Source organism: Piliocolobus tephrosceles, chromosome 4 (genome assembly GCF_002776525.5).
Source record: "Piliocolobus tephrosceles isolate RC106 chromosome 4, ASM277652v3, whole genome shotgun sequence".
Lineage (NCBI taxonomy): Eukaryota > Metazoa > Chordata > Mammalia > Primates > Cercopithecidae > Piliocolobus > Piliocolobus tephrosceles.
In genome coordinates, this window is record NC_045437.1 from 145,178,318 (window position 1) to 145,191,181 (window position 12,864).

Here is a 12,864-nt window from a genome sequence, read left to right on the forward strand (position 1 = left end):
ACGTAATCTCCAAAAATTCTGTGAAATTATAAGGTGTAAATGAAAAAGATGAACCAGTGCATAGAGAGCCATTTAAATGAAGAGCAAAGTGTAATTTTTAACAAGTTTAAGTATGATTTAATCAATTGCATCTAAAGGAGATACATACGAAGAAAAGGTGCATATGTCTATATTACAAATATGGCTCCTGGGAGTACTAAGCCTATGCAAGGTCTATAATTCTGTGGAATGGCAGAGATGAACTTGTTAAATTCTGCCTAGAAAAGAAATCTAATGTCAAAGGACTCTCTCAGACAAGTAAGATCTTAGAAGAATATCAAATGTTAGTTTTAGATCAGGGCAATAGCAAAATACTGTTGAAATGACATTTTTTATTTGGAGAAAGTCATTTAAAGCCACCTCATATAATGAGCTGGCTCTAGTTACAGTATGGAGGCATTTTGTCACCCAGCAGAGACTTTCTCTATATGTGAAATTATAGGCTGTTGGATGTTCAACCATTTCTGTCTATGATATGTATCAGCTTGGTTTTCCCAACACTGTGAGCACAGAACAAAAGAAACTAACATTTAATAGGCAACTACCACAATAAATCAGACATATCGCATTTATTATGTTGTTTAATTTAGGTAGGTTGATTGAGTTAATTACTTGTCATTTTGTGAATGAGGAAAAAGGGACTCAGGCTTAGTAGTTTACTGGTGAGGCAGGAGCCAGGTTCAGTCTGCCTTACTCCATAGCCCATGCACTTTGTAGTTACATTAGTTTTTTCTCAAAGTATGCTCTGTTGAAAACTTCTATGATCAAATAATTGGGTAAATGGTGCATACTCTAGCCCCTTTTTAGACATTTGCAATACCTATTAAAAGGTAAAAGTCTCAGCAAAGTCAAATAGTTAAGACTATTAAAATATTTTTTACTTAGTTTTTTAAATTATCATAAAATACACATTTCCTGTGTTTCTCAAGAAACACTTTTGAAGAAAAGATACTTGTGCATCATAGAACACAATATAAAAAATGCTTGCCTCTTCCTGTCTTGAGGATAAGCTTGTTTAGTGAAGTCTTATCACCTGAGAGTAACTGTGGCTTGGGTCAAAGGACCTAAATAGGGACCACTTGTTTTCTAACTATATAACTTTGTTCATGACCATGAAATTTGCCATTTCCTTTCACTATAATGAAGACTTTTGTCTATTAAAAGGGAAATAAAAATTGGAGTCCAAATTCCCATCTAATATAGAATCTCCTCAGTCATATAATCCACCAATTTAAACTTCTATCACAGATACTTCTGTGGCTGATAAGTTTACCAGCTGACAGCCTCTACAAGGCAATCTGAAAGATTTTTGTGCATCTAAGACAGGTAAATGAAAAGAGAAACATCCAATCAGTTGGTCACCTGAATTCTTCCTTTGACTAGCAACAGACTACTCAGATATTGTCCAATATACAAATATTTGGAATCCTAACTACAGAATTTCAGGAGGCATGACTGACTGAATCTGTCACTGTGTTACTGATAATATGTAACTTGAACAAACATATCAACAGGAGGGAATACAGTATTTAAGAGGGGAATATATATGCCGGCTCTGCTTCCTACAACTGGGAAAACTTACATAAGTCACTAATCCCTGTAAGCTCCAGTCACGCATGGGACTAACAATTGTGTGTTACTGTTAGAGCTATGGTGAGGAATAAATGAAATAATGCACATAAAACATTGAGCAAAGCATGTAATACCCAGTAAAGTGTCTATTTCTAGTCTGCTCAGAGAGTTATTCCACCTTGATTTTTACTATTCAGAATACTAGAGAAAACAGCAACAATAACTTTGATATTTTCTTTCATGCTATCCCAATTATTATGTGGGGTTCTTCATTTGAGTTCAAGATATCGAACTCAAATGTATGATATAAAGTCTCCTTCTGTCTATACTGTTTTGGTGCTAGCACCGGAACTGAGAAATAGAACTCCTCATTAGCCCCAGATCTCCCCCAAGTCATTAGGAACAGAGGAAAATAGGAGTGATACCTTTTATGTTGTCCCATTCCCACACTTTATACATGTCACTGGTGTATTGGCACTTAAGTTGGGGTGTTGTTGGAAATAGTGGTGATAAGGATAATAGTAATAACATATATTTAGTGTGAACCTTGTGGTCGATGTTTGGACAAACGGAGGCAAGATGGCGCAGTTCTGGGTTCTTCACTGTCAACTTTCCCGTGCCCGGGAAAGACCCCGGTCGACTGCGCAGGCGCAACCCAACCTCCGACGGAGAAGAACCGGAACCCGCCTAGCCACGCCTACCACCCCGCCCCGACCCGCCTGTGTCCCGTCCACTGCCCTCCCACTTCCGGGCCCAGGACATAAAAGCCGTTCCCGGCGGGCTCGCAGTGCGAACTTCCTCCGCCCCTCCTCGTCCGCCGGACCGAGAAACCTCGTCCGAGAACGCCGGAGTGATTTTGTCGGCCTCCACTGCCGGAGGCCGGTGAACCTCGCTCCTTCCCTCACATTGGCTTGTAAATAAAGTTTTTTTGCCTTGCCTACTTGCCTTTTCTCTGGCATTTGCTCTGGGGGTCGCATTAAAGCAAATCAGTCGACTCATTCTAAGAGCCATTATAACAGTACAGCTGTTATGAAAAACAGCATGGAGATCTCTCAAACAATTAAATACAGAATTACCATATGACCTAGAAATCCCATTTCTGGATATTTATTCAGAAGAAATGAAATCAGTATGTCAAAGAGACATCTGCACTTCTATGTTCAATGCACCATTGTTCAAAGTAGCCAAGATATGGAATCAACCCGAATGTGCATCGACAGGTGAATGGATAAAGAAAATGTCATATATACACAATGGAATACTCTTCAGTGTAGAAACAGAAGAAAATCCTGTCATTTGCAACAATATGGATTAATCCAGAGGAAATTATGCTTAGTGAAATGAGCCAGGCACAGAAAGACAAATACTACACAATCTTACTTATATGTGAAATCTAAAACATTCAAACTTGTAGAAGCAGAGAGTAGAACAGTGGTTACCAGGGGCTGGGAGCAGGATGGGGAATGGGAAGATACTAGTTAAATGGTAGAAAGTTTCAATTAGGCAGGAGGAATACGTTCTGGAGATCTACTGTACAACAAGGTCACTATAGTTAAGTTTTTGTATACTTGAAAGTCACTAAGAGCAGATTGTAAATGTTCTCATCACAGAAAATGATAAGGATGTGAGCTAATTGGTTTGTTAATTAGCTTGATATAGTCATTCTACAACATAAATGTTTATTAAAAGATCACATCATATACTCTAAATATGTACAAGTTTTGTGTCAATTGTACCAAATAAAACTGGGGAGTAAAAAAGAAACAAGAGTCTTATATCGATGATGTTATTTAATACTTTTCCAAGCCCTATAAATAAGTATTGTTATTAATATCTCTATTTTGTTGATGAAGACTTAATCGCACACCTAATGAATGGTCTGGGTGGGATTAGAATACTTGTCCTTCTCACTTCAAAACTCATGCTTTTAACCACCACACTAGAGACGTAAGGCAAGACAGAGAAGGCTAATGATGATGACAATGATAATGATAATCATGCCAACAGACATGAATTGAGCTGTTACTAGATGCCAGGCATTGTACTGCTTTGCATATATTTTGTCTTCTAATTTCTACAACACTCCTGTGTGATAGTTTCTATTAGTACCACCATTTTACTTAGGAACAAACTTAAAGACACGAAATAACTTTCTCAAGTCTACATGGCTAGCAAGTGACAGAGCTAGGATTTGAATCAAGGTTCTTTTTGGATTAGCTATTTTTTTTTAATGGTATAAAAGATTGAACAGTAGAAACAGGGCAGTAGATCTTGGTTAGCATGTTGGGGCAGGTATTTACACTTATTCTATGCCTAGATAAACTGTTTGTGGATCTAGGTCATGGTGATCCTTCTCTGCATGACAGCAAGGAATCTGTACATTCAAACCCAGCATAGAGGCTTTGTGGAGCCTGGAGAAATGGCCTTGCTCATGCATAGTCTGCAGGGGCTGCACATTTTAATGAGCAATGGACCTTCCAGATTCCTTGTCTTTCCTGTTCTCCTGGCCTAAGCTGAGCGAAGAGTCCTTTGAGGTGAATCATACTCTCAGTGAAGGATGAGACAATGGCCACTTACCAAACAGTTTTGCAGCCTTTTCTTCAATTATCAAGGCTGGAGTTCTTAACTTTCAGCCTTTGGAGGAAGTGCCTCAGCCACATGTGTCCAGCAAAACACAGCTTTTGACACTAGCCAGAAGTAAACAACAATTACCTCTCACTTGTCAAAACAGTGTCTTTTAGGGGAGAGAAAGTAATGAAATGGACAAGATTTTTTAGTATGTGTCAGAACAGTCAAGGCCAGAGACGCAGCGTAACAACTCAAGGGGGGAATCAAGAGGTGTCCTAACCCCACTTCCTCAATATACACAAGATCAGACAATGCACACGGGCTGCACGTATTAATGCCATGGAGGCATGCAACAAACCACTAGCATCCACATAGTGAGACAGATCAAAGAGTGTATATATATATATATATGGACTTTCAAACAACAGCAGAATTAAAGCCCAAGGCTTCACTATTCTTTCAAAGAATTTACTTCCAATTAAAAAACAAAACCAAAATGAAAGAACTTTTGAACTATACCAGGACCTGGAGAGGACTTTGAAAAAGTTAAAACTTTCTACATACTTGCTCTCTCCTCTTCCCATTTTTTTCTCCACTCAAGATGGAGTATTAGCTACCTACTTACATGGCATGGTTCTGGTTTGAGATGTCTGTGCTTCTCCTTGGACAATTATGACTGTTACAGCTGCCCTCCCTCCCCCACCTATGACTAGCTTCCACTCACTACCTCCAGAAGGCTTTTTCTAAGTTAGTGATTGTGTTGTTGCTCACCAGCTCTCAATGCTTCAGTGACCTCTACTTCAGACAAGAAAAAGTCCCGATTTCTTAGCCTGCTGTTTGGTACCATTGACAACCGGTTTCTGAGTTCATTACCAGACTCTTGGCCTGTCTCTCCCTCCTTATTCTTTCTTCTCCATCTCAGCCACAAGAGTCTGGTTGCTGCTCTCCTTACTCATCATCGTCCTTCCTGTCTCTCTCTACTTGACCAATTTCCTTTGGACTAACTCCTCTTGACTTATTTTCTATTTAGTAAACTCCTACTCATTCTTCAAGGCCCAGGTTAAACATTGCCCCTGTGGAACTCCTCCTCTGATTCTCCAAGGTGTTATACTTTTCTCATGCATTTGTAATGAATTTTTTAAATGTGATCCCAATGTGACTGGGAGCATCGTAAGGTCAAATGTTGTATTTTTCTCACTGTGAGCAATCGCTATCAACTGGCAATGAATGAAACTATTTTATGTTAATACTTGTTGAGTAAATTGGCCTTTTCTACTGTAAATGTATTCTGGAGAGAGCATTGGACTAGGAGTCAGTAGTCTTAAATTTTGAGTTACTCACTTGCTGTATGATCTGAGGCAAGTCCCAGCTTTCTCACCTGAAAAACAGGGATAATAGTACCCTCCTCTGAAAATCAGAGGAAAAATAGATGTGAAGATATCTGAGATGTAAAGTAATATTCTAGTGCAAATGATCTGCTTTTAGTAAAGCAGGTCATTGTATAAAGCACTTGCTCTGGTCACAATATGAGCAGGAAGAAGATTGAAATAAATGGTCATCTCAGGCATTTTGATTATTATTACATAAACATGCGCCAATAGTTTAATCAAGACAGCACTAAGTAGGTAGGGATTAGACATTTCTCAGATATAGTAACATAGACTTCAGGGCTTATGCTCAAATATCTCCTTAGAGAGTCGTTTAGTGAACACCCAATCTAAAGCAGACACATATTTTGTATGTTAACATTATTTTGCTTTTTTTTTGTAGTTTGTGTGTGTTTACTGTTTATATCTGTCACTACAATGTCAGCCTCATTAGGACAGGAACATTGTCTTGTTCACAGCTGTTTCCTAGTGCTTAGAACAGTATGAGACATAGTAGGCACTCAATCAATATTCCTTAAATAAATGAATCATCGGAGGGATAGCATTAGGAGATATACCTAATGTAAATGATGAGTTAATGGGTGCAGCACACCAACATGACACATGTATACATATGTAACAAATCTGCACATTGTGCACATGTTCCCTAGAACTTAAAGTACAATAAAAAAAAATAAATGAATCATCATTCTCTGAGGACAAGTGGCAGTATTGTTAAATTTCACACATAATCACAATTCTCAAGATAATTCAAATGAGATAATGTACATTAAAGTACTTTATAAGCCATGAAGTCGTAAGAACAGATTCATAATTGTGGCCCACTGAAAAATCCTGGTCTGATTGTTCTTATGCCATCTTAACAACCCAAGAAAAATGAGAAAGACTGAATTAGTTGTCTGTTTAGTGTTTGTTCATGTGTTCTCATTTCTTTGGAATTAGAGAAAGACTTTAGAACTAGTTTAAATGCTTTGACAAATTCAGTATGATTGCCTTTGGTTAGCACAGAGCAGCAATTAAGTCTGCAATTATATGTTCAGATTTTCATATTTTTCTTGTATGTGCATTTTGACAGTAATTGAACAAGGCAGTACTTGCAATATCCATTCTGAAACTGTTTCACAATATTTCATTATATGCCAAATTAATTTGTTAAACTCACATAGCAAATGAAAACTTCAGCATTGATCCAATTAATCCAACTGTGGGACATTACTGCTAATATGCCCTAGCAGGGAAAACAGACGGAGATGTTGGGTAAAATGTCTAGAAAGATTAGGGATATAGTTAGGGGATGGAGGAGAACCTGACAGTAAGCCTTATTTTTTATTCTGCTAAGTTGCTCTTTTTTCTCATTAAACATCATTTCCTTCCTTGAGAATCAGCACAGTGGGAAGTTGAATAAACATCGATGAGGTATGCATCTGATTTTTGAAAAGACCTGGGGAGATTTAATTTTCTCTTTTGGTATCTCTCGTGAGTGAGTGAGAGTGACTTACTCTGTGTGTGTTTGTGTGTGTGTGTGTGTGTGTGTGTGTAGTTTAGAATGAAGTGAAATGGCCCAAAGCAGAATGGCATTTTGATTGTCTATGGCTCTTTATTTGTCAAGCATACCAGTATGCCTTACAAAGAGTAAGTGAGTTAGAATCCCTTTCACTGTGATACAAACTTGAGATGAGAGGTATGGAAATTCTCAGTGGAATATAAAATCCCTTTGCATATATGTGCTCTCTGTCTCTCATGAGCTGAAGATAGGGAAAGAAACCTGCTCTCTGTTGGGTGAACAGCCTCTTTATAAAGTTGGGCATGTCTGCCAGCTTCTGTCATTATAGATTTATTTATTCTTTTAAGCATTTAGTCATTCAACAAATAGTTACTGAGTATCTATAATGAGCCTAGGACTGTAATGAGTACTGAGGGTACTATGAAGAGCACAATCAAATCCAGTTCTCATCTCAAAGTGGTTAAAATCTAGTGGAGCAGCATATGACAATCACATAGCTCTCAAGGTGTATATTGAAACTACAACTAAAATAAATGCTATTAAGTGTTGAGCTATCTATGAGCTTAAAAATAGAACATTTGACCTTACCAATGAAGTCCAAGAAGTCTTCCCCGAGAAAGTGATGCTTGCATTGAGGTTAGGATAGAGGAGCTGAAGGGTTAATGTGTTGAATGAGGGTGAGTAGGTGATAATTGGTGACTGGGAGATGGGACATAATATACAAAGGTTCTGAAATGGGAGTAATTATACTTAAAGCAGATGATAGTAATGGGAAGACAGGACAAGAAGAAGCTGGAGAGATTATTAACCATATTAACTCATTTAATTCTTATGAATCCCATGAAGTATGTAAAATTATAAATTTCATTTTACTCACTAGGAATCAGAGGCACAGAGAAGTTAAACAACTTGTCGAAGGTGAGTGGTAGAGTTTTGGAAGTAGTTGAGTCAGGATTTGTACTGTTTTGCTCTAGAGTAAAAGCTCTTAATACAATATTACCCTTGAGGGAAATGCACCAACTTTCTGGGTGTCTGTCTCTGGATTTGTATCATGACAATGTATACAAATTCAGAATTTCAAAGGCTTTAAAAACTTCAAGAAATTGCTTGAAAAATTCTGCATGTGCAATAATGAAGATTATTTTGTTTTTTAAAACCTTTATATTTTGAGATAACTGTAGATTCATATGCAATTATAAGAAATGATAAACAAAGATCCTACGTATGCTTAACCCAGGTTCCCCCACTGGTAACGTCTTGCATAAATTTAGTATAATATCACAATCAGGAAATTGACATTGGTATAATCCACCAACCTTATTCAAATTTCATAAGTTTTATATGTATTTATGTGTGTATTTGCATATTTATGTGTATGTATGTATGTGTGAATTTAGTTTTATATGATTTTATCATGTGTGGGTTTATATAACCACCATCATAATCAAGATAATAGAACAGTTTCATCAGAAGTATTGCTGGTGCCACCCTTTTATAGACACAGCCATTTTCTTCCCCCACCAATACCTATCGAGATTATTTTTAAGGCAAAGAGCTTATATATTATTCCATCATTGTTTGTCATATAAATCTAATCTAATTCTCTCATTATCATAGCACAGGCTGCACCATCTGGTGAGTATTCTTTTTCATACTTGACATTGTTCAGTATTAAATGGTTAACTTAATGAATAAAAAGTGACTAATGAACAAGATGTCTCAGTTGGCTTATACAAAAATTAATTCAAGATGGATTAGAGACTTAAATGTTAGGCCTAAAACCATGAAAACCCTAGAAGAAAACCTAGGTAGTACCATTCAGGACATAGGCATGGGCAAGGACTTCATGTCTAAAACACCAAAAGCAATGGCAACAAAAGCCAAAATTGACAAAAGGGATCTCATTAAACTAAAGAGCTTCTGCACAGCAAAATAAACTGCCATCAGAGTGAACAGGCAACCCACAGAATGGGAGAAAATTTTCGCCATCTACTCATCTGACAAAGGGCTAATATCCAGAACCTACAAAGAACTCAAACACATTTACAAGAAAAAAACAAACAACCCCATCAAAAAGTGGGCAAAGGATATCAATAGACATTTCTCAAAAGAAGACATGCATACAGCCAACAGGCACACGAAAAAATGCTCGTCATCACTGGCCATCAGAGAAATGCAAATCAAAACCACAATGAGATACCATCTCACACCAGTTAGAATGGCAATCATTAAAAAGTCAGGAAACAACAGGTGCTGGAGAGGATGTGGAGAAATAGGAACACTTTTACACTGTTGGTGGGACTGTAAACTAGTTCAACAATTGTGGAAAAGAGTGTGGCGATTCCTCAAGGATCTAGAACTAGAAATACCATATGACCCAGCCATCCCATTACTGGGTATATGCCCAAAGGATTATAAATCATGCTGCTATAAAGACACATACACACGTATGTTTATTGAGGCACTATTCACAATAGCAAAGACTTGGAATCAACCCACGTGACCATCAGTGACAAACTGGATTAAGAAAATGTGGCACACATACACCATGGAATACTATGCAGCCATAAAACAGGATGAGTTCGTGTCCTTTGTAGGGACATGGATGCAGCTGGAAATCATCATTCTCAGCAAACTATCGCAAGAACAGAAAACCAAACACCACATGTTCTCACTCATAGGTGGGAATTGAACAATGAGATCACTTGGACACAGGAAGGGGAACACCATACACCGGGTCCTGGTGTGGGGTGGAGGGAGGGGGAGGGATAACATTAGGAGATATGCCTAATATAAATGATGAGTTAATGGGTGCAGCACACCAACATGTGTACACATGTATACATATGTAACAAACCTGCACGTTGTGCACATGCACCCTAGCACTTAAAGTATAATGAAAAAAAAAAAAAAAAAAAAAAGAAAAAGAAGTAGATGAATGAAAAAAGTAGACCCAGAAAGAAAAGAAAATGGATCATGTTTCCAGCTGCTGCAGTGTCTGCTTTTTTCAGAGTTTGGCCTCCATTGTTTGGCCTCAAATCAGTTTTTAGAATGTCAGATATGTCCACCTTTAAATGCAAGCCCCAAATTTATTCCAAGCCCCAGTAGAAACGGTTATTGGTTTCTCACAGTTGTTGTATGTTTTTTTGAAAAACATTCACATGCTTGTCCTTCAATCATTGAGAGTAAACTGAATCCTCTGAGTCTGAACAAAAGCTTAATTTTTGCCTGAGGAGAGAAGCACTGGGTTTAAAAGAGAGAAAGCGAAAAAGAAAAAGAAACCAAAAACCGTCTCATGATAACTGCCAGTCAGATTTGGAGACTGTGCAATCAAGTCCAAGAATAAGAAAGTTCACCGTGGGCTTTCCCTGCTGCGTCTGTAGAGGTGAAATGAAGAGATGAGGTGAATCGATCACCCAAGGACTTCAGGTGAGAAGAACCCTCAACTCCATATTATTTAGAAATTTAAACAGGCAGTATCATTAAGGACTTTTAATTTTGTCCCACTCTTGGAGAACAGGGGTGTGTGTGTGTGTATCAGATTCTACTAGAGATTTCTTTCACTCCAGTACAAGGAGAAACTTTGCAAAGGGGGATCCATCATGGTGAAGAAAGGAGCTGTGGGATTGGCCTAATTTACTTTGAGTGCTATTTCTGCCTGTCACTCACTGTCTGATGTTGGGCAAATCACTTAACTTTCTGGATCTCGGTTTCCTCAATTGTAATGTGAACATATTGAAATAATACAACCTGCCTGTGAAGGTTGAATGAGATAACACAGCCCAATGGCATAGAATAAATGTTCAGTGACTAATCTCATTAGTATTTGTATTAATATTCGTATTGATATTAGCATTAGTATTGGTTCTGGTTACTTTTAAAGTGAAGAGAGGAAATTAGCTAACTTGCGTCAAACCCTTCCAATGTAACGGAGGCCATGGTAGGGGTCCTACGTGCGCTGTGACACTTAGTCTTACACTAACCCATGAGATAGGTCTTATTTCTGTTTTGTACAGGAGGAAACTGAGGCCCGCAGTCACCTTGTCCCACAGCCACCCAGAAGGAGAATTGCTACTCAAATCCTATGATTGTAACTGAGTGGTTGGTTGGTTCCGAGTTATTCCAGGAAATTTGGTTTGGAGCTTTTTCTGAGGGGACTTAGTTTTGTGGGTTTATGCAGTTCCCATTGCATTGAATGAAGTCACTGGGACATCAAACACATCAGCTTTTGAGCTTCCACGTTAGCAAGGGACCAACTTACAGAATTACCACATAGAGAACAAAACCACGTTTTCCCTCTTTGCTTTGCTTCTGGATCCGCGGCTTCTCTGAGTCACTCATGGTTTCTATTCTTTCTCAAATCTCCAACTAGTTTCACTCTTTAGCTTAATTAGGAGAGAGTTTACCTTCATCTAGGGCCTCTTTTCCTCTTGAGGCCTCTCTGTATCTGGGAAATGGTCAAATCCTAGCCCTCTGGCTGGAGTGCCCAGAGGCCACGCACGGATTCTTGTTCTGGAATCTGAACTCCGTACTAATGAGAGGGGACGTCTGCTCTGCAGAGAGGGGCTGAAAGCAAGTGGCAGAATCTCTTGGGGCCAACCCGTGACCCATTCCTGTGAATGCCACTTTGAGACTGCGACTCTGCCCAGTCCCTAATACAAAAAGGGTGGGCGAGGGAGCTGGCCAGGGAGGATCATCTTGGCTGGCTCCGAGTGGTGTGCTTCAAAGGACTCTGCTATTAGAGAGACTTCTGAGGGGAGCTGACCTGGGATTTCAGCCTGTTTTGCAGTGACTCCTTGACCCCTGAAAAACAAAACAAAAAAATCCTTTGAGAAGCGCACAGAATTCTAAGGACGTTAGCAGAATAAGAAAGTAATGTGAAATTCTCCGAAGCATATACGCCAGAAAAACTTTTGTTTTTCAAACAAAAGTGGTCACGTGCATGCGGAAACTAGTACAAGGATGTTTGTTGCTACATTGTTTATAACAAAGAAAAATTTAAAGTAGTTTTTCATATGCCGAAATATGAGATAACTAAAAATATACAGTGACACCTTTCATGAGTTGAATATTTGTGTCCTCCCAAAATTGATATGAGGAAGCCCTAACTTCCCAGTGTTGCTGTGTTTGGAGATTGGGCCTCTATGGAAATGCTTAAGGTTAAATGAGACCATAGTGAGGGACCCTGATAGAGCTTGCTTTTCTGCCCCTCCCCAACCCCGCCCTTGCACACAAAGTAGAGGCCACAGCCAGATGGTGGCCACCTACCAGCTGAGAAGAGACCTCAGAATAAAACCTGCCATGCCTACACTTTGATCTTCCCAACCTTCAGAAAATTGTGAGAAATAAATTTTTGTTGTATAAGTCTTCCAGTCTGTGGTATTTGTTACTGTGGTCTGAGCTAATACACTCCCATCCCTTTTTAAAATGAGAAGATAAAAAAATGGTTTGGGACCAAATTGAATATATGAACTTTGTTAGGGATGTGAAAAGTCAACTGTTTATTTAAAATGTTAGAGATGCCTATTTAAAATTACGTATTTTACAAAATAACTTTGAAGTGTTGTCTTTTCCCTCCAGTTACATCTGTTAGATGATGATTTGACTTACGTTTCTCCTGTGTGCCTTTGACATCATGTTTCTCATCTAAAAAGAACCACTTTCTGAGTCATATAAATTGTATCCCAGGGCATGTCGTACTCAGTAGTTTCCGAATCAGCCTATGACACTTTGTGTAGAAATTTTACCCCAACTACAAGGATCCATGTCTTAACATTAAGATGGCTGACTTAT